Genomic DNA, 19,422 nt, shown 5'->3' on the forward strand with positions numbered 1-19,422 from the left:
GTTCAGGATTTCTATTTCTTCCTTGTTCAGTCTTGGAAGGTTGTATGTTTCCAGGTATTCATACATTTTATGTAGGCTTTTTAGTTTGTGGATATATAGATGTTCATGGTAGTCTCTGATGATCTTTTCTATTTCTGTGGTATTAGCTGTAATGTCTTTTTTATTACTACTTATGATTATTTGGATCCTCTTCTCCTTATTTTCTTGGTTAATCTAGCTAGTGGACTGTCAATTCTGTTTATCTTTTCAAAGAACCAGCTTTTAATTCATTTTTTTTCCAATTTTATTCTCCTCTGATCTTTGTCATTTTCTTTCTTTTGCTAGCTTTGGATTTGGTTTGCTATATGCAGAAGACTCAAACTAGACCCCTATCTCTCTCTATGTAAAAAAATAAAATAAAATAAAATAACTCAAGACGCATTAAGGACTTAAATGTAAGACCTCAAAAATCCCAGAAGAAAACAGAAAAAAACTCTTCTGGACATTGACCTAGGCAAATAATTCATGGCTATGACCTCTACAGTAAATGCAACAAAAACAAAAGTAGACAAGTGGAACTCACTAAACAAACAAACAAACAAACAAACAAACAAAGCCTGCACAGCAAAAAGAATAATCTACAGAATGGGAGAAAGTATGTGGCAACTATGCATCTGACAATGGGCTAATATCCAGGACCTACAAGGACCTCAAACAACTCAACAACAAGAAAAAACCCCAGCAATGGCCAGCAAGAATATGAAAACATGCTTAACATCACTAACCATCAGAGAAGTACATATTAAAACTGTAATGACATACATCTTTGACCAGTCAGAATGGGTATCTTTCGAAAGTCAAAAAGAGGGGAAAAAAAAAAAAAGCAGATGCTGGTGAAGATGCAGAGAAAAGGGAATGCTTTTTCCACTGTTCATGGAAATGTAAATCAGTACAACTTCTGTGGAAAACAGTATGAAGATTTCTCAAAGAACTAAAATAAGAACTACTGTTTGATACAGGAATCCTAGTACTGGATATATAACTAAAGGACAATAAATTATTATATCAAAAGGATACCTGCACTTGTATGTTTATTACAGTGCTACATACAATAGCGAAAGTAGGTAATCAATCTAAGAGTCCATCAGTGAGTAATTGAATAAATAAAATGTGTTTTAGACATAACATAGAATACTACTCAGTCATAATAAAGAATGAAACCATTTTCTTTTGCAGCAACATGGGTGGAACTAGAGGCCACTATTCTAAGTGAAATAGTGCAGAAACATAACACCAAATACCCTATGTTCTCACTTCTAAGTGGGAGCTAAATAATGTGCATACTTTGACATAGAGACTCAGAAGAGAGTGGAAGGGTGGGAGGGGGATGAAGGATGAGAAAGTGCTGTATGTGCATAATGTACACTATTGGGTGATGGTTCTACTTAAAGCCTAGACTTCACCATTGGACAAGACATCAATGTACCTAAATTTACACAAATTAAAGAAAAAATGTATTCTGTTTCAACTCCAGCATTAAAAAGACAATGTATCACTTAGCATCTTGCAAAAGAAAAATAATTACGCATTTATCAAAACTTATCTATGAGTAATCATTCAGTTATGCCATAAAGTAACTCCTTTACTTGTTTTTAAGGCAAACTGCAATTACATTGTGATATTTTAAATAATTGTTTTTTTCTAGCCAGGCATGGTGGCTCACACTTGTAATCATAGCACTTTAAGAGGCCAAGGCAGAAGTATCACTTGAGCCTGAGAGTTCAAGACCGGCCAGTGCAATATAGTGAAACCAGTCTGTGCAATATAGTGAAACACACACTCTTTCTCTCTCTCTTTCTGTGTGTGTGTGTATACATATATATATATATATACACACACATATATATATAACTTTTGATCAAGAGAACAAGATTAGATCACTCTTTACAATATTTTTAGCTATCTTATATTTGTATAAAAATATTTTATATTTGTAAAATTAGCTCTATTTTGGATGATAACATGGCACCTTTATTACTGAGGACTAAGCACTGATTTTTTTATCTTGTCCAAATTCCTACCTAAGGGATCTAGGGAGTCATACCCTATAAACCATAAATTCTCATCAGATAGGTCTCATTTAACCTATATATCGTGACTCACTTTCCAATCTGACTCCGGGATAACATTATGTGACAAAGAAGAAAGTCAAAAATATTTTACCCCAAAAGTGTGCTTCTTTGCCATATTTCAAAATGGTCCTGCAAAGCCTTCCTTTGTGGGGGTTCATGTGCATATGTAAAGAATATTAACATAGCTAAATCTTTTTCTTCCAGGCCCTCCCAATCCTGATGAGATTTAGGTAAGAGTCTAGCGCCTTTTAAAGGTTTTTTTTTTTTTTTTTCTCTGCAAACATTTTAATGATTATTTTTGAGCATATATTTTGGAAATTTTTTTACTTCAAACAGCAACAAGTTAAATAAATGTTTATAATATACAAAGAAAATACAACCAAAAGTAAAACTTGCTTTGCGTGTGCCTTGCACTTAGACCAGTGTTTCCTTTTAAAGGTTTTAACAGAAAACACTTGCTATCTGTTGTCTCTAAGGGCAGCCACTATAAAACTTCAAAAGAACCTTGGTCTCCGCAATGTTTTATCTTAACCCGAACACTTTTTTTCTATTGATCCCAAGTCTTTAGACAAACTCAACCAGTTGTCAGTTGGAAAATGTTTCAATTTACCTATAGCCTGGAAGTTCCACCCCTGTTCCTCTGGCCCCTTTGAGTCGTTCCACCTTTCTGACCAAAGCAGTGTATTTCTTAAGTGTATTTGGCTGATGTCTCACCCCTCCCTAAAATGCATAAAACCAAACTGCACCTGACCACCTTGAGCACATGTTCTCAGGACCTCCTGAGGGCTGTGTTATGGGTCATGGTCACTCATATTTGGCTCATAATAAATCTCTTAAAATATTTTACAGAGTTTGACTCTTTTCATTGACATTATGTTATCGAACAAGACGCTATCTCTAATTTCTTATTTCCTCTTCCATGACACTGGCCAATATCATCATTTCTTATTATTTATTAATTGTTTTTGAAGTACAACCTAGATAATCTCCAACACCAAATCAATTCAGCTGGCTGACAAACCATTAAATAGCCTATCTTGCATTTCACTTCAGAGGAAAGAAAGAAAAGGGAAAAGGAAAATACTGATCAACTTTGCAGACTGTTTCCTGTATAAATCTGTGCTATTTAACATTGATGCCTTTAGCAGTGCAGCCTGAACATTTCTTTGTATTTGTCTCATTGTTTCCTTTTCTTCCTGTAAACCCAGAAAACCTGAGAGAGGTCTCAGTTAATTTAGAAAGTTTATTTTGCAAAAGTTGAGGATGTGCACCCATGATACAGCCTCAGGATGTCCTGAAGACGTGTGCCCAAGATGGTTGGGGTGCAGGTTGGTTTTATACATTTTAGGGAGGCATTAGACATCAATCATATATATTTAATAAAAACATTGGCTTGGTCCAGAAAGGTGGGACAACTGAAAGTGGGAGTGGGCAGTGTAAATGTAAACATTTTCTGGTTGACAATTGGTTGAGTTTATCTAAAGACTTGGGATCAATAGAAAGGAATGTTTGGGTTGCAAGAAGAGGTTGAAAAAATCTTAACTAATTTTTTTTATAACTCTAGACCTGTTCTTTCACTAGGTTGACTTAAAGTAATTTTTCTGATACACAAAATATGTCATGTCACTCCTTAGCTTAACATGCATCGACAACTGTCTATCACTATTAGGAGTAAGTTCAAACTTTTTAGACGGACTAAAAATTTATGAAACCAACTTGATATAATATAAAGGAAAAATTACAACCCATGAGAAAGCGTGATTCTAAAGAGAACATATGATAGCAATTACTGGAAAAATAAAATCACACTAAGTTGGGAGGCTTCAATCAAACTAGTGACAGGTTTTTGTTGTTGTTGTTCTATTTTTTGGTGTGTGTGTGTATGTCATGGGAGGATAAGGTGTTGAGTAGATCAGATAATCATAACCCAAGGTGATAATCAACTCTCAATGTGGAAAAGAAAAGTGGACTTGGAAGCTCAAACCACATCTATTGTTGCAACGGTGAATTCTAGTATTGAAGGAGTGAGCAGCAAGCAATAATTATCTTATTATATAGACTAGAGATATTTATTTATCCAGTAAAAATTAGTTAATGATGCAAAATTTTGGATAAATATTTATTTAAAGGTATTTACACTTTCTGAAAACAGAGGGAAAACCCCAGGTACAAACTATAAGCGATATTTTCAGGCTTTTAGATTGGTTGAATAGAGCAGTGTTTACAACACAGAAAGCATCGTGTGCAAAACACAATCATTAACTTTCTCGAGGCTGATTTCTCATAATAAGAGCACCAGTTTTACCCCAGGTATAACAGTGGCCAAATTGTTTGATATTTGACAAGGGAAAGGAAGTCACCTCTCTCAGGAAAAATTTAGTGAAGCAGGATATCACTCTCTATAGATGTTTAAGGAAGGGAAATATAGTTGGCTTTGCTACTCAAATCTGAGGAAAGAGAATCTAGAGAAGTTAGCCTGTAACTTTTTATGTGATTTAATATATACTAGAAAGGATGCATGCTGACCTGTTTCATTGTTAATATAGTAATGACAGATACTGGAGAGAGATGCACTGTTGGAATAGTCAGCCAAGGTACTAGAAAAAGCTCACTTCAGTTCCCAGTTCCTCAGAGGTACAAAGATAGATCCATTCAACTCAACAGCTCCCTAAATGCAGAACTATTTCTAGGCAGAAATATATTCATTATAAAATTTTATGTAAGAAATGGGTCACAGGTATCTTGGACTAACGGGTCTACAAATTCTTGATCTCGGTCCTCCTTCTTAGTAATTGGCTGCACCATCCATTCAGTTGGTGAAATCAAAACCTTGTAATTATTCTTAATTTCACTTACATTCTTTTAGCCCATCAACAAAAAATGTCAGTATGAACTCTAAATAGATTACAAATCTATTTTGCTTTTTTCAGCACTAATATACTAAGTTACCTTAAATTCTCTCCATTTGCATGAAAGAAGATCAATGCTCAGCGAATAGTTTTTGAACAATTGACTGAAAATTATGTATGCATTGATTTATGAAAAGACTCTGTGAGGATACTTCCATTTTATTTTTAATTAATAATAATTTTAAAGAGGATGCTCGCTACTTTCCAAAATTATTCAGGATGGGCTTAACTGTACAATCTTCTCTTGACAACTCTTCCCATTTCTGATTGTAGAAATTTTGCTGATGCATTGTAATTCTTTTAAGATATTATCTTCTCTAGGAAATTTTCCCTCATTCTTCTAAGGAAATATTATTTATTACTCTAAATCTCCACGTGTATGCTCCAGCTTTATTTCCCTGTAGAGCTTAAACATGTTTTTCCTAACATTTACTTATTGTTCTGAATATTATAAACTCCTTGAGGCTGCCATCTTTTAAATATTAGGACATAGCAGATTCTCCTATTGTCATATTACAATCCTTCCTTCCCCATGAGTTAATGTGGTTATAATGTGACTTTTTTTAACAAAATAACTAAAACCACACATGCAATATATGTATAGCATGTATTATATTTAAATTTCACATCTAGCCTTATTTGTAAATAGTTTTATATAAGTGAATGAAAAAAATAATAATTGAATGAAGAGTAAAACCTGTCTGGCTGGATGAACTAAGAACAGTAAAATACAATATTCATATTTTCAGAAGAAGCATTTTTAAATGTGCATATATAAGAAATATAGAAAATGAAAGAATTAGCTTCACATACTAATAGTGATAATAATTTATTACCTGTGCATATTATAATTGGTTTGAAGAAACCACATTATAACCACATTAACTCACTTCAGAGTGTTTAATGTTACAATACCATTTCCTGCTGTGTCTTATTACTTAAGTGGAGTTGCAATTTGGTCTTCCTGCTGACTATTCAATTGTATTTCCTAGACAAAGACAGATAGTAACTTATATCAAATTATACTTGTTTATCAAAGGAGAACATTGATCAATACCGTATGATCTGAGGCCAGCTACCTCTTTTTCCCTAATCACACTGCATTTAAGGAAGGACAAAGATATCTGGCATTTTCAAGTATTGCCTCAATTCAATTTACCACACATTAGGCAACTCTGATGTACCGCATTATGCTTGCCATTATGTATTTAAACATACAATCTAGTTGGGCAACATACTATTTGCCCAGCACTTTGCACATTAGGTATCACATTGATTATGATGTTTAATTATCAGGATAATGAATATGATTAGTCATAATAACTAGCTAAGTAGGTAAGAGAGATGGTATTAATCACACTTTATAGTTTTAGACATTCTTTTAGAGATCAGAGTTCTAACAGCTGTGTTTCAACAACAAACTCTGCATTTTGTGCTATAGAATATTGTGCTCCAAAATTACAACAGCATTGTATTTTATCTCTTGGCCACTTCATCATCTAAACCAGATTGTACATGTGAATGAAGTGCCCAACACCATACCTTGACCTCATAATTTCTCTAACATAATTTCATACCATACACTAAATCTTCTTATCATTCTAAATGGCAGAATCTCTGAAATTCAGAAGCTTAACCCTGTACATGTATGCAATTTCTTTCCATGCAGGCTTTTTAATTCCATTAGCTCTATCCTGGCTGACCTTTGTTCAAATCAAGCCCCTAACTCTCTATACTTTTATCTTTCAACTCCCTCTGGTTTCCCTCATTTTCTTTCAAGATGATGCCATAAAAGAACTCATTTTAATCACTGTCTGGCCAAAAGTGTGAATTTAGTTTCTGTCTTGCTATGTTTTATCACCACCCTGCAACAGCCTTCTCACAACAGCACCGGATCTGTTCAACGTATGGAGTCCCATGTGTTGATTTCACTCCAGACCTACAATTTGGGTCCTCATTTGGCCATCATTGCTATTACACACCTATACAGTCCCCTCAGTGTTCACTCTAAACCCCCAGGTTCCTTTCCACCCATTCAGGAGATGAGACGGTGATTTTATTTCAGAGGCAAAAAGGGATGACAACGGTTCATCTAATCCTTACTCCCCTGGCCTGATGCCTGTAGTTTTATTTTCATGACCAATTAGTTTTACTACTGTTTGTTTTTCTTACTTGAGTAAATGGTTTCTGTCAATCTTGAAAATAAAGTTTTCATCTACACAATTGGTTTCATTTTCTTGTATTTCCTGAGTCTTTTTCTCATGTATCACCTCTTGCCTACATCTTCAAACTCATCTTCCATATTAACAATTTAAAACTGTCTAACAGCCTTTACATATTCTGATGGACTTTTAGTGGAAAAAAAAAACCTCCTTCAACATGTGGTTTCTCCTATTTTGTCTATCTTCTTCTTTTATTCCCCCTTCTTCTTCCCTTCTTGCCTCTGCTCCCTCTTGGAAGCAGCTAGTGGTCCAGTAATTTTTTCTAAGAGTGCTTTGTTTTTTTCTATTTGACCATCCATTTCGTTGTGGTTGCCATTAGTGCCATTCACCAATTATTGTGGGATTTCCTTCCTTTCCCTAATACGGTACTAGCTTGCTTCCTAAAACGTAAGTATATCGTGCGCAGCCACAGAAACACACGTCAGAGCTGTCAGTGTACCCACCACCTTACCCCTAGGACCTCTTTGCTGTTTTAGCATGCAGAAGCTCACATGTTTCTATCTGCCAAAATACATACTGTGTCTCTTATTGGGCCACTGACGTTGTTAAAAACTGAGCATTTTGCATCATCACGTTAAAAATCTTAAAAATTAACTGACACATGATGGAGTAGAATAATGCAGGTTCTGTGCTGCATGATCAGGACAGCGTTCAGGTTAGACCTACCCCGTCTCCTGAGTTGCCCTGATGATGGAGCCAGAAGTACTCTTTAGGGAACTCTGCTTGATAGTGCAACCCTAGTTGGCTTTCTTTTCTTTAGTTCCATGTCTTCAATTTCCTACATGTTTTAGCTGCAAACATTTACTATTGATATCACTTTCACATAAACTGTCAGCTGGGAACCCAAACTAAACACGCACACACACACACACACACACACAAATGTGTGGAATTGATATGTGTGTCATACCAGGCTTAAGGAGCTCAGCTCACGTATGATTCATTACTTACTATTTTCTTCTACCCTGGCAATTGGCAATATTCCAAACAGTAACTGCTCTGTTGGCCAGAGGACTAGAGTGAGAAAAGTATGAAGCAAAGCCCATGGTTAAGTTATAATGAACATGTTGTATGAGAATAAAAATGAAGTTTTCCTTTTAAAAGAGGCTAAATTATCAGATCGTTTGTTACTACAGCATAATGTAGCCCATTCTTATACTAATGGACATGAATTTGCCCTTCATTTGTATCCATTTATATGTTATCAGACCAGGCTAGGTTATGCTGTGATGATAAATTCCAAAATCTCAATGTTGCATTGAGAAAGGTTCATTTTTCCCTTATGCTGGTCTCCTCACTCCTGGACTCGTTCTGGTGAAGGAGCAAACCATAAAATTTGCTTGTGGCTCTGGCAGAGGGAGGAAGCTCTAGAAGTTACAGGAAAATATTCAGCCCATGTGACTAACTCTCAGAACTCATTAGCTAAAAGCAGTCATATACCTCATGCAACCACAGTGGAACCAGGAAGTATAATTCTACATGATATCCTACATTATATTTCCTGACCTCACTGTGGTCAGATGAGTAGTACAGAATAATCTCAGTCTCTCAAGACTGAGAGGTGAAAATATTCAGAGAATTGCCCTAGTGAGACTGGTATAGTTTTCAACTCACTGATGTCTGGTTTCCAACCAAACTACCACCTAAATCTGTTATCAACAAAGTCACCAAATAAATTTTAACTTTATGTTTCTTGAGCTTTCCTTTGCACTTTAAATTGTTGAATACTATATTCTTTATTAAATTCTTTGCTTTTTTCTTTTTATTTAATTAAATATGCTTTAGATTTCATGTAATTGAAAAATCACAGGCTGGTTTAAAAGTTAACATGAGTTGTCTGTGGTTCAGGCAAAAAGATAAAGATAAATCCAAAAATTCTCCTGCCAACACATTCCTAGAAATGCTAATGCAAACGGAAGTGGATATTATCCAAGTAGATAATTTAGTAAGAAGAGGAAAGTAAAAGACAGAATATTTTAATACTTTTTGGGTAGGAATATTTCCTTAAACAAGATGTAATAAACGTAAACCATAAAAGAGATATTACTGTAAGTTTAGCCCATTAATATTTAAGAATTTGCATTATTTTAGACACAAAACATAAAAAATAAAAGCTAACTGTATACTGGAAAGAAATATTTTTCACCCATATATTGGATGAAAGGATTTGCAACAAGAATAATAGAAAGCTCCAATGATTAAATAAGAAAAAAAAAAAAAAAAACGAAGAAACCATAAGGCACAGATGAGAATAGAGACGAAGTATTTAAACAAGCCTCAGACAAAAAAAACTCTGCCAAAATTTGCATATAAAAGTGAGTTGAATATCCACAACCTCTTGAGTAATCAGGGAAACACAAATTAAAACCATATGATTTTATAGCCAACAGAATGAAAAATGAATTAAAATATAATAATTTCTTTTTAAAAAATTATGTGATAGAAAAACAAACTTGTAACTTTATTGGTGAGTTTACAAAGTAGTGTAATGTTTTGGAAAGCAATTTTGCAATATCTAATAAATTTGAAGTTGTGTATACGTTATATCCCAGTAATCTTGGGTCAAGGATCACACATGCACAGAGACTGTTTAGAACACTGTCTATTGCAGCACTTTTTGTAATAGAATAAATGTGAGAGTAAATATTTCTTAATATTTACTGCATAAACTGGCATATTCATTCAGTAAAACATAATATATCAGGTAAATTATATAAACATACATAAACTACATTATCCAGTATCAGCATCAACTACAACGTAGATATAACTTATGTACATAACTTTGAGGGAGGAAAATAAGAAATAAGTTGTAAATAAATATATATAAAGTTATATATATATAAAACTTAAAAATCAAAACAATGAATGTTACTTATGAATTCACTAATCTGATGTAAAAGTATGAAAACTTGCCTATAAATAGTATTTTCCGCTTTCAGGATAGTAATCACCTCTAAGGTTGGAGACGAAGTGCATGAAAAACTGAATTGCAGCCTCTACAATGGTTCTGATAATTCTTGCCTTCTAATATTTATTCCCCTATGTAACAACTCTTTTCAGGTTTGGACTGGACCTAATGACTCATTTTAATGAATTTAATACGACAAAAGTTATGGGCTATCATTTCAGGGACTAGGTTATAAAGAGATGGTGACTTCTATCTTGAGTTTCCTCCCCTGCTCTCTGACTAGCTTGCTCTGAAGAAACCCACTGGCCTGTTGTGAGCTGATCTATGGAGAGGCCCATATGGCGGCAAGGAAATGAAGAAGGCCAGAGGCTAATTCCTCAACTAGCAAGGAACTAAGGCTCTTATCCAATAGCCTACAAGGAAATGAATCCTAGCAGCAACCACATGAGTTAGCTTGGAAGCAGATCCTCTGCTAGTCCAGCAATCAGATGAGACCACAGGCCTGGCTGACACCTCGATTGCAGCCTTGTTAGACAACTTGAGGTAGCAGTACCTAGCCAAGGAATATTTAAATTCTCACCCCACAGAAACCATAAAATAATGAATGTCTATTATTTTAGACCACTAAGTGTCGGGGTAAATTTTGAAGCAGCAACAGATAACTAACGCAGGAAGGCTGGAGACGTAACTGAAAATGTTTGGTAGCCTGGAGAAATCGGCGAATTTTTACCAGGGCTCTTGTTCAATTTTTCTCTACTTAGCTTGGCTTTATCATACTCTGCGACTTTATCCTCTTGTTGGTAGTAAGATGACTATGACAGCTGCATCTCTTACAGTCATTCATATCTAGCCAACGCTGTCCACTGAAAATATAACAGAAGCCACATGTACAATTTAAAAGTTTTTAGACAACATGCTTAAAAAATTAAATAAAACCTGAAAAAATTAATTTTAATAATATATTTTATTTAACCAAACGGTCAAAACACTCTTATTCTGACCCGTAATCTTCATAATCAAATTATTGAGATTTTTGCATTCCCTTTGTCATGCTAAATATACATATTTAAATGCATATTTTGAAATATGTGTAGATGAAAAAGTGGATGCATATTTTAGTTTTTTTCCAAAAATATTTAAAAGTTTTCCAATAATGAAGTTGAGTATCAGTTTTTAAATTTAATTATGGTTAATAAAATTATACAAAATTTTATTCTATCAAATTAAATTATTTTATTCAATTAAATACAATTTAATTTATTAGCTTTGCCAGCTACATTTCAAACACATAATAGCCACATGTGACCAGTGGCTACAATATTGGACAGTCTGATTCCAGCAAAAATATTTCTCCTGAAACATAACTTTTATTTTTTTCCAGTTGTCAGCAATTTCCCTTTGTAGTTTTTGGCTAATTTGGGCCATATATATGCATTTTTAATTGATCCTTTTAAAGGGGAATAAAATTCTACTTTAGAAAAGTTGTTCTAACCCTCTCTGTATTTTAGATTCACCCAGAGACATTTTTTAAAATCCTGTGTTTTGTTTTCAATTTCAGGCATTCTAATGGACTTGGTGTTACGTATCAAACTGTTTTTTTAACAGCTTCTTGCAGGAGAGGGATTAAAAATACAGTATGTTCTGTATTTCTACTTACAATTAAAACATAACTTTTGGAATGGGTCCTGGGAATTGCTTTTTTTTTTAAAAAAAACTTTTTCCCCTAAGTTCCAGGTGATCCTGATGGTAGTCAAGGAAGAGAAAAACTGGTTAGAATCAATGCCCATGCCTGAGGATTGCGCTTGAGATAGATTCTCCTGAAGACAAAGGGCTTCACGGGAAGGAAAGATTATTACTAGATAGAAGACAGAGCTGAGAAGAGAAATAAATTATATGTAGATAATTGTATACAAACTGTCTCTGCTATACTGTCTGGGTTTGCTTTCTAACTTTTAGGTATATGGTCAGTCTCTATTACTGCTATTACATTGCTGACCCCTCCTTAAATGGTGTTATTTCCTAGGTTCCCATTGCCAGCTTCTCACTGTGCATTTTTCTTTATTTCACTCTTTCCCATCTTGAGTTTTTACTACCATCTCATGATCACGCATGGCTCCAAAAAGAATAATCCATAATACGTTGCCTTCTGCATTTCAGATCACCACTTGAAAATAACCTGATTCATTGTAACTTGACCGCCAGACTTACTTGTTTTTTCACATTAACTTTTGATACTCAACATTAATATAGCAATTTTTATTGCTTTTGTGCTATAGTAGTTACTGTCTGTTGTAGCAGCAAGATGTATATCCAGCAGCATTGCTGTAATTTCTAGCTACTGAAAGAATTATTTCTTTTATGTTTTAAATTCAAAGCTATATAGTTTACTCCTGGCTACACTATTGCTATTTTAGTGCTATTTTAATATGTTTAAATGATAAATATAATATGACCATGGCTGTAACCTATAAGAGTTTCAAGAAAAGTGGGTTTTTGTTTTTAATGTGTTAGAAAATAGACTTGTCTTTTTTTTTTCTTTTTTTGATTCATTGGTGAAATTGCTAATATCCAAGAACCACAGCTTTGTCTCATCCATTGGCCTCTTCTATAGCCTCTCTGTAGTAGTCTCTAGTAGGGTGGAAGGATTTTTTTAAAGAAATATACTTGTCTGTTATCTCAGAGCAACAGAGAGAAAATGTAAACATATTTATGTTAGAATAATTCCACAGCATGACTGATGGAAACTTTCCAGAATGGGAGCGGTTATTTTTTCAAGTCACTAGATTATTTAGAAGAATATTCTGTAGGATTTCTCCGTCTTAAAATTATTTATATTTCTTTATTCATTCATTTCACTTCTAGGATCTTAACTTAGTGAAATAAACAAAAATACAGTAAAAACATTATGCCCCAAAGATATTTAGAATAGTCCTCATATTGAAGTTTTGGAAATATTCCACATTTTCATCAATAAAGACAATTTAGATAAAATGGATTCTTATACAAATTTTAAACTAATGCTTTTGAAAAATTTCAAACGTAAGTGAAAATGATCTTTAAATATTTAGTAAGAAAGTTTATTTTTCTTCATTGGGTCTAACCTAGATCTCTAACCCAACAATTCTTTGCTAGATCTTTCTTTTGAGGAATGAGACCAGGAAGGACTGAAGGTGAGCCTGGGAAAAGGTAGACTTGTTTCTCCTGGCTGTCTCTGCTAAAGAGCCCTAATTCTTTTGAATTATATTTCACCTGTGCCATGCTTGGCTTGGAGCAACCAGTTATACTGTAAATATACACAGCCATACCGGAACTGTGAGGCAGAAATGGCTAACTGGTAACTGACCAATATTTTAAACTATTGTTACATAGATTTTCTTTGAGAAATATTGGTAACAGAAGAGAGAAAGAAGTTTGTAGAGCAGGTTTTATGGAGATATATATATATATATATATATGTTTACATCACTAGCTAAACATATATATGTATATATATTTGGTTGTACATATGATTCTTCTCAGGGGAACTTTGGGATTAAAATTGCAAAGATAGGTGAACATCACACTGGAAAATCCTTAATGCAAGACTTACATTAATATAGAAGCATAATTGAAAGATCTGCACTATTAAAACAGGGCTTCATGACTATGTACCTGGTCATATTTCATAGTGTAAATTGTTAGAGTAGAATCTTATGAAAGTAGTGACAATAAAATAGAAGAAATACAATCAGCAGGATTTGTCAAGTAATTGTTAGAGAACTGTAGAGAATTGTTAGGTTAAAAGTAAAGAGAAGAATAAAGTCAACACAATTTTCTGCCTGCGTGATTGCTATTTTCAGGAAGAGTCAACTCAGAAATAAGCAGTTCTGGAGCAAGAGGCTTATGTACAATTGCTGATTAAATTCAGAGTGTTTCATTAAACATTTGGGGATCTGCTATATTAGTAAGTTATTGAACAGTATAACAAGAGAAAAAGTGATTCATCTTAATCATGGTAATTTTTTAAAAGTCAAATAACCAGACTAGAATCACTCAAAGTTTCGCATTTTTATAGAACAGTAATATGTAGTCTAATTTAGGTACTTTTATTTTGCAATGTGTGATGAGTGTTAATGTATTATTTTTGTTACTCTAAAAATTATATACAATTATTCCATTTCTTTAAAAAATGAAAATGCTACAAAAGCAAGAGATAAAATAACAAATTTGTACTTAAGACCTATATACATGCATAGTATTGAATATATATTCATAATTCATATTAGTATTCATAATTCTAATATAAATATCTAATAACTTATTTAAAATTTTAATACATTAATATTTTAAAATTGAAATGTTTTACACAAAACTAGGTTTATTTGTGAAAATGTGTAAATTATAGAATATTTTAAATACACATAGCTCAACTGCAGTTTAGAAGACCTTTTTCACTTCTCTTAATGTTTGAGGTATTGGTAGATTTAATATCTCTAACTGTAATAGATAGAAATATTTGTCAGTCTTTCCAAATATATTGTCAAAAATAAAGTCCTACTGAAAACCCTCTAATTGAGTAAAAGAGTAGAATAATTAAGAAAAGAAATTACTAGGCGAAACAGTAAAAGGGAAAATCTGTATTGCCTAAAATGAGGAGTGTTATTTTTACATGCTTCTCCAAGAAGAATTCAGGAAATTTTTAGTAGCTTTAATATATTATTAGATTTTGAAAAATATCTTTTATAATTTCCAAATAATTAAAAAGTAAGAAATCATTTCATATTAAAAGAGTTGGATTTATTCTATTATTTTCCATTTTTACTAATTAAATTTCAACTTAAATTGAATATCTGTTTTAGCTCTCAGATTATATAGTAATTTTCATAAGTAGTAATTTTCATTTTTACACTTTTTTATATACCTTTATCACTAAAGATTTTGTAATTGGGTTAATCAAAATCTAGTTATAAGAATGAGCAAAATTTTTAAAAGCAGGTTTGCAGTTTCGTGGGAAAAATATATGACACAAAACAAACTCTAGTAAAAAAAAGAAAACAAACACTGGTTTTCATATTTCTTCTTTTTAAAAGTAGCTTTTATTGAGAAATAATTCATATAGCATACAATTAGCTCATTCAAAGTATACAATTCAATGGCTTTTAGTATAATCAGAGTTATGCAACCTTAACCACCATCCAGGTTTACTATATTCTCATTAGCTCCAAAAGAAACAGCATACCCATTAGCTGTCACTTCCCATTTTCTCCCAACCACCTGTCTCCTCAGCCACTAACAAGCACTAATCTACTTTCTGTATCTTTAGATGTGCCTATTCTGAATCTTTCATAAAAATGGAATTATAAAAGTACATGTCCACACAAAAACTTGGATGAGAATGTTCACAGAAACATTATTCATAATATGCAAAAGGTAGTAACTGCCCAAATCTCTTTCATAAGCTCACACTTATAAATAGATTTTGAGTAACCCAATTAGAAAGGTTTTAGTGATAAAGGTCTATAAAATAAAATATAAACATAGTTATAAAACAGTACATAATTTGAGATCTAAATTTGAGGTCATATATGTGATCTCTTGTATCTGGCCTCTTTAACTGAGTACTAGGGTTTCAAGGTTTATTCATGTTGTAGCATGACTCAGTACATCATTCTTTAAATAGCTGAATATTATTGCCTTGTATAGAAGTACCATTAATTATTATTCAATGATTCAATTAAGATGAAAGCTATTTGGGCAGTTTCCCACTTTTAGATATCATGAATAATGTTGCTGTAAAATTCTTATCCAAATTTCTGGATGGACATATGCTTTTATTATTATTATTATTTTATCTGTCTATGGGTGGAAATGGATAGGTAATAGAGTAACTGTATGTTTCATCTTTGAAGAAATTCTACATTGTTTTTGAAAGCAGCTGCACTATTTTACATTTCCACCCTCAATGCATGAGGGTTCCAAATTTTTGACTCTTTTTATTTCAGCCACCCATGGTTTCTCACTATAATTTCAATTTGCATTTCCCAAGTGACTGGCGATACTGAACACTTTTTCCTGTGCTTATTGGTCATTTGTGTATCTTTCTTGAATAAATATCTACACAAATTCTTTGCCTGATTTAAAATTGAGTTATTCTTTTTACTATTGAGTTGTAAGTGTTCTTTGCATATTCTGAATTTGAGATCCTTACCATAAATTTGATTTGCAAATATTTTCTACTATTCTGATGGTTGTCTTTTTATTACATGATGGCTTCCTTTAAGCACAAACATTAACTTTGATAAAGTCCATTATTATTTTTTATTTTCTTTCTTGTACTTCTGATGTCAAATATAATTTTCTTTTGTTACTTGTGATTTTGATGTCAAATATAAGAAAACATTGCCTAATTTAAGGCCACAAAGAATTATAACTATGCATTTATCCAAAAGTTTTATAGTTTTAGCTCCTACACTTAGATCTGCCATCCATCTGAAACTGCCTTTGCAAAGATTATTACTGTAAGAGAAATCTAAAATGGCTGACTCCATCTTGCTCCTAACCTCACACAGGGGCTGTCCTCTCTCATTCCTGAGTGTAGGCCAAGCTGAACATGGGAGAAATTTAGTTTATATTTTAATTTACAAGCAAGGATGATTATAGTCTCTCCTAAAACTAACCCTTTCCTTGTTCAGGCACCAAAATCTTCCTTTGTAAAATTAATGACAGGCCATGAGATTAGGATTATGGGAGGGGCATAAATTCTGCTAAAATATACACATAGTTTCTATAATCCCTTACTACTCAGGAGTCATGCGGCCAGAGGTCACAGGATTTATGACTTCCTCAATTGCTCTTATAGGTAGCATCACTACTCGAGAATCTAATATTTGTATTTTGAGGAGTTTTTCAGACTTTTGCATTTTGGTAACCAACTGACCCCACCTGGTTCCATGACTCCTGACACAAAGGTTTCTGTGGCCCTCACCCAGAGGGAAACTCAGTGTATAAGGACCATTTCCCACATCTCTATGATTGCATTCCCAACCAATCAGGAACAGCCATTTCCTAGTTCTCTACCAATCAAAGTATCCTTAAGTATCCTTGAAAAACTCTAATCACTTTGCATTTGGGAGTCTGATTTGAGTAATAAACTCTGTCTTCCATGTGGCTAGCTTTGCGTTAATTAAACTCTTTTTTACTGCAATACCATGATTTCGGTGAATTGGTTTTATCTGTGTGGTCAGGAAGACCTGAAGACCTGTCAGGTGACAACATATTTTGTGATGAACTTTGTGTACAGTGTAAGGTAGGAATCTAAATTTGATCTTTTGCATTTCCTTATCCAGGTGTCCCAGCACCATTTGCTGAAAAGAATATTCTTTCCCTGTTGAAATAATGTCTTAGCACCCAAACTGAAAATGAATTGACCTCAGGTAAAGATTCATTTCTGGACTTTCAATTTTTTTCCACTGCTCTATCAGTACCAATCATTATACTTATTTTGATTACTGTAGCTTTGTACTAAATTTTAAAATCAGGAAATGTGAATTTTTCAATTTATCTTTTGAGATTGCTTTGACTACCCTGGGTCCCTCGCATATCTATATGCAGCTTGTCATTTTTGTGTGTAAAAAGCCAGGTGGTATTGTGCTAGGGGTTGCATTGAATTCGTGGATCAATTTAGGGAGTATCTGAACCTCATTTTTATAGTTGCACAAATTGAGGTTTCCCCAACTGTGGGGTAATTACATTTAAGGTATCTAGGAATTATTTACTATAATGGATATTTGCATTCTGCCCATTAATGGTCATTAGATGGTTATTCATATTTATTTGTCATGAATTAAAAAGTTTACAATATATTAATACATTCCTAAAATGAGAACTATTCTAGAAACCTTGCTGAAGATGTATGAGTCTCACTGGTCTTCATATTTCCATCTTTGTTCTGCACAATCCAGTTTCTTTATTGCTTCTCACTTGAAAAGTATTTTGAGCATTCCCTTTAAGGGTCTATATACTATCAGAGACAAAAATTTTATAGGTAACCAAATTATTATTTTTCTATTCTTCAGTTCGTCTTCTATCTTCATTGATTGTCCTAAAATGACAATACTCGATTACTGTTCATTTTAAGAGTCAAATAATTATATTTTCCTTTTAGAGTATTTCAAGAAATATATTCATTAGATATGTTTAAACAAAGCAACAATAAAATTATTTGAACAATGTGTGGAAATAATATTTTAATAAAAATTCTGAGAATAAAATGTGGCAATTTCTGACACATCTGTTTAACAAACCAACAGTGCCTACTATGTGCTAGATGTGTTTTTAATGCTTAATGGTGTTAAATTTTTATAATGATCCTTTGAAGTAGAAGCCTAAGTAAGTTAAGAAAATTACTTAACACCTGCTCCCTCAATTTCAGTTGTAAAATGGTCATTATATGAATGCACCATAGTTTATTCATTTTCTAGCAAAGGACATTTGGGTTGTTTTCAGATTGGGGCTATTACATATAATGTTGCTATGAATATCCAAATCTATGTATAGACATAGGCTTTGATTTTTCTTAAATAAATACATAGGAATAGACTAGCTGGATCAGATGGTAGGTATATGTTTAACTACATAAGAAAATGCCAAATTATTTTTCAAAATGGCTATACCATTTTATATTCCACTAGCAGCATGTGAGCGTTTCAATTCCTTCAGAACCTTGCAATTTATGATATTGCTGGTCTCTGTAATTTTAGCCATTCTATTAAGGAAATAAAGGCAAATTTGTGTGGCTTTATTTTGCATTCCTCTAATAATGTTCAGCATTTTTCTCTGTGCTTATTTGCCAATCAGAAATTTTCTTTGGTCAAATGTCTGTTCAAATCTTTTGGCCAGATCTCCCACATCTCACTAACACTGGAAATGGTTATTCTTTTTAGTTTTAGACATTCTAATAGGTGTTTAGTATAATTATACTGTCATCTTAATTTGCATTTCCATAGAAATTAAATTGTACACCTATTCAAGTGCAAATTTACACTCATAGACCTTTTCTGTTTAAGTGCTCAAATGTCTTGCCTATTTTTAATTGGGTTGTATGTTTTCTAATATTTGAGTTTTGAGAGTACTTTATATATTCTGAATACAAGCATTTTATTAGACATCTAAACTGCATCTATATATTTTCCCAATCTATGGCTCTTGACTATTTATTCTCTTAATAATTTGTAAAGAGCAGAAATTCTGAATTTTGATGAGGTCTAATTTACCATGTTTTTTGAAGATTG

At 33.0% G+C, this 19,422-nt stretch overlaps 1 long non-coding RNA gene across 1 annotated transcript in view; it reads left to right on the forward strand.

Annotated features, from left to right (window-relative positions):
- The window catches only part of LOC105713607 (uncharacterized), a 167,211-nt gene that overhangs the window by 1,890 nt on the left and 145,899 nt on the right, over window positions 1–19,422 (forward strand). The window contains exons 3-5 of the long non-coding RNA XR_001106594.2: window positions 325–1,099; window positions 2,316–2,341; window positions 17,479–17,565. This is a non-coding gene — a long non-coding RNA (uncharacterized LOC105713607). The remainder of the gene's footprint in view (window positions 1–324; window positions 1,100–2,315; window positions 2,342–17,478; window positions 17,566–19,422) is intronic.

This window comes from Aotus nancymaae, unplaced genomic scaffold (genome assembly GCF_030222135.1).
Source record: "Aotus nancymaae isolate 86718 unplaced genomic scaffold, 86718_ANA_hifiasm-v0.15.2.pri h1tg000019l, whole genome shotgun sequence".
Classification (NCBI taxonomy): domain Eukaryota; kingdom Metazoa; phylum Chordata; class Mammalia; order Primates; family Aotidae; genus Aotus; species Aotus nancymaae.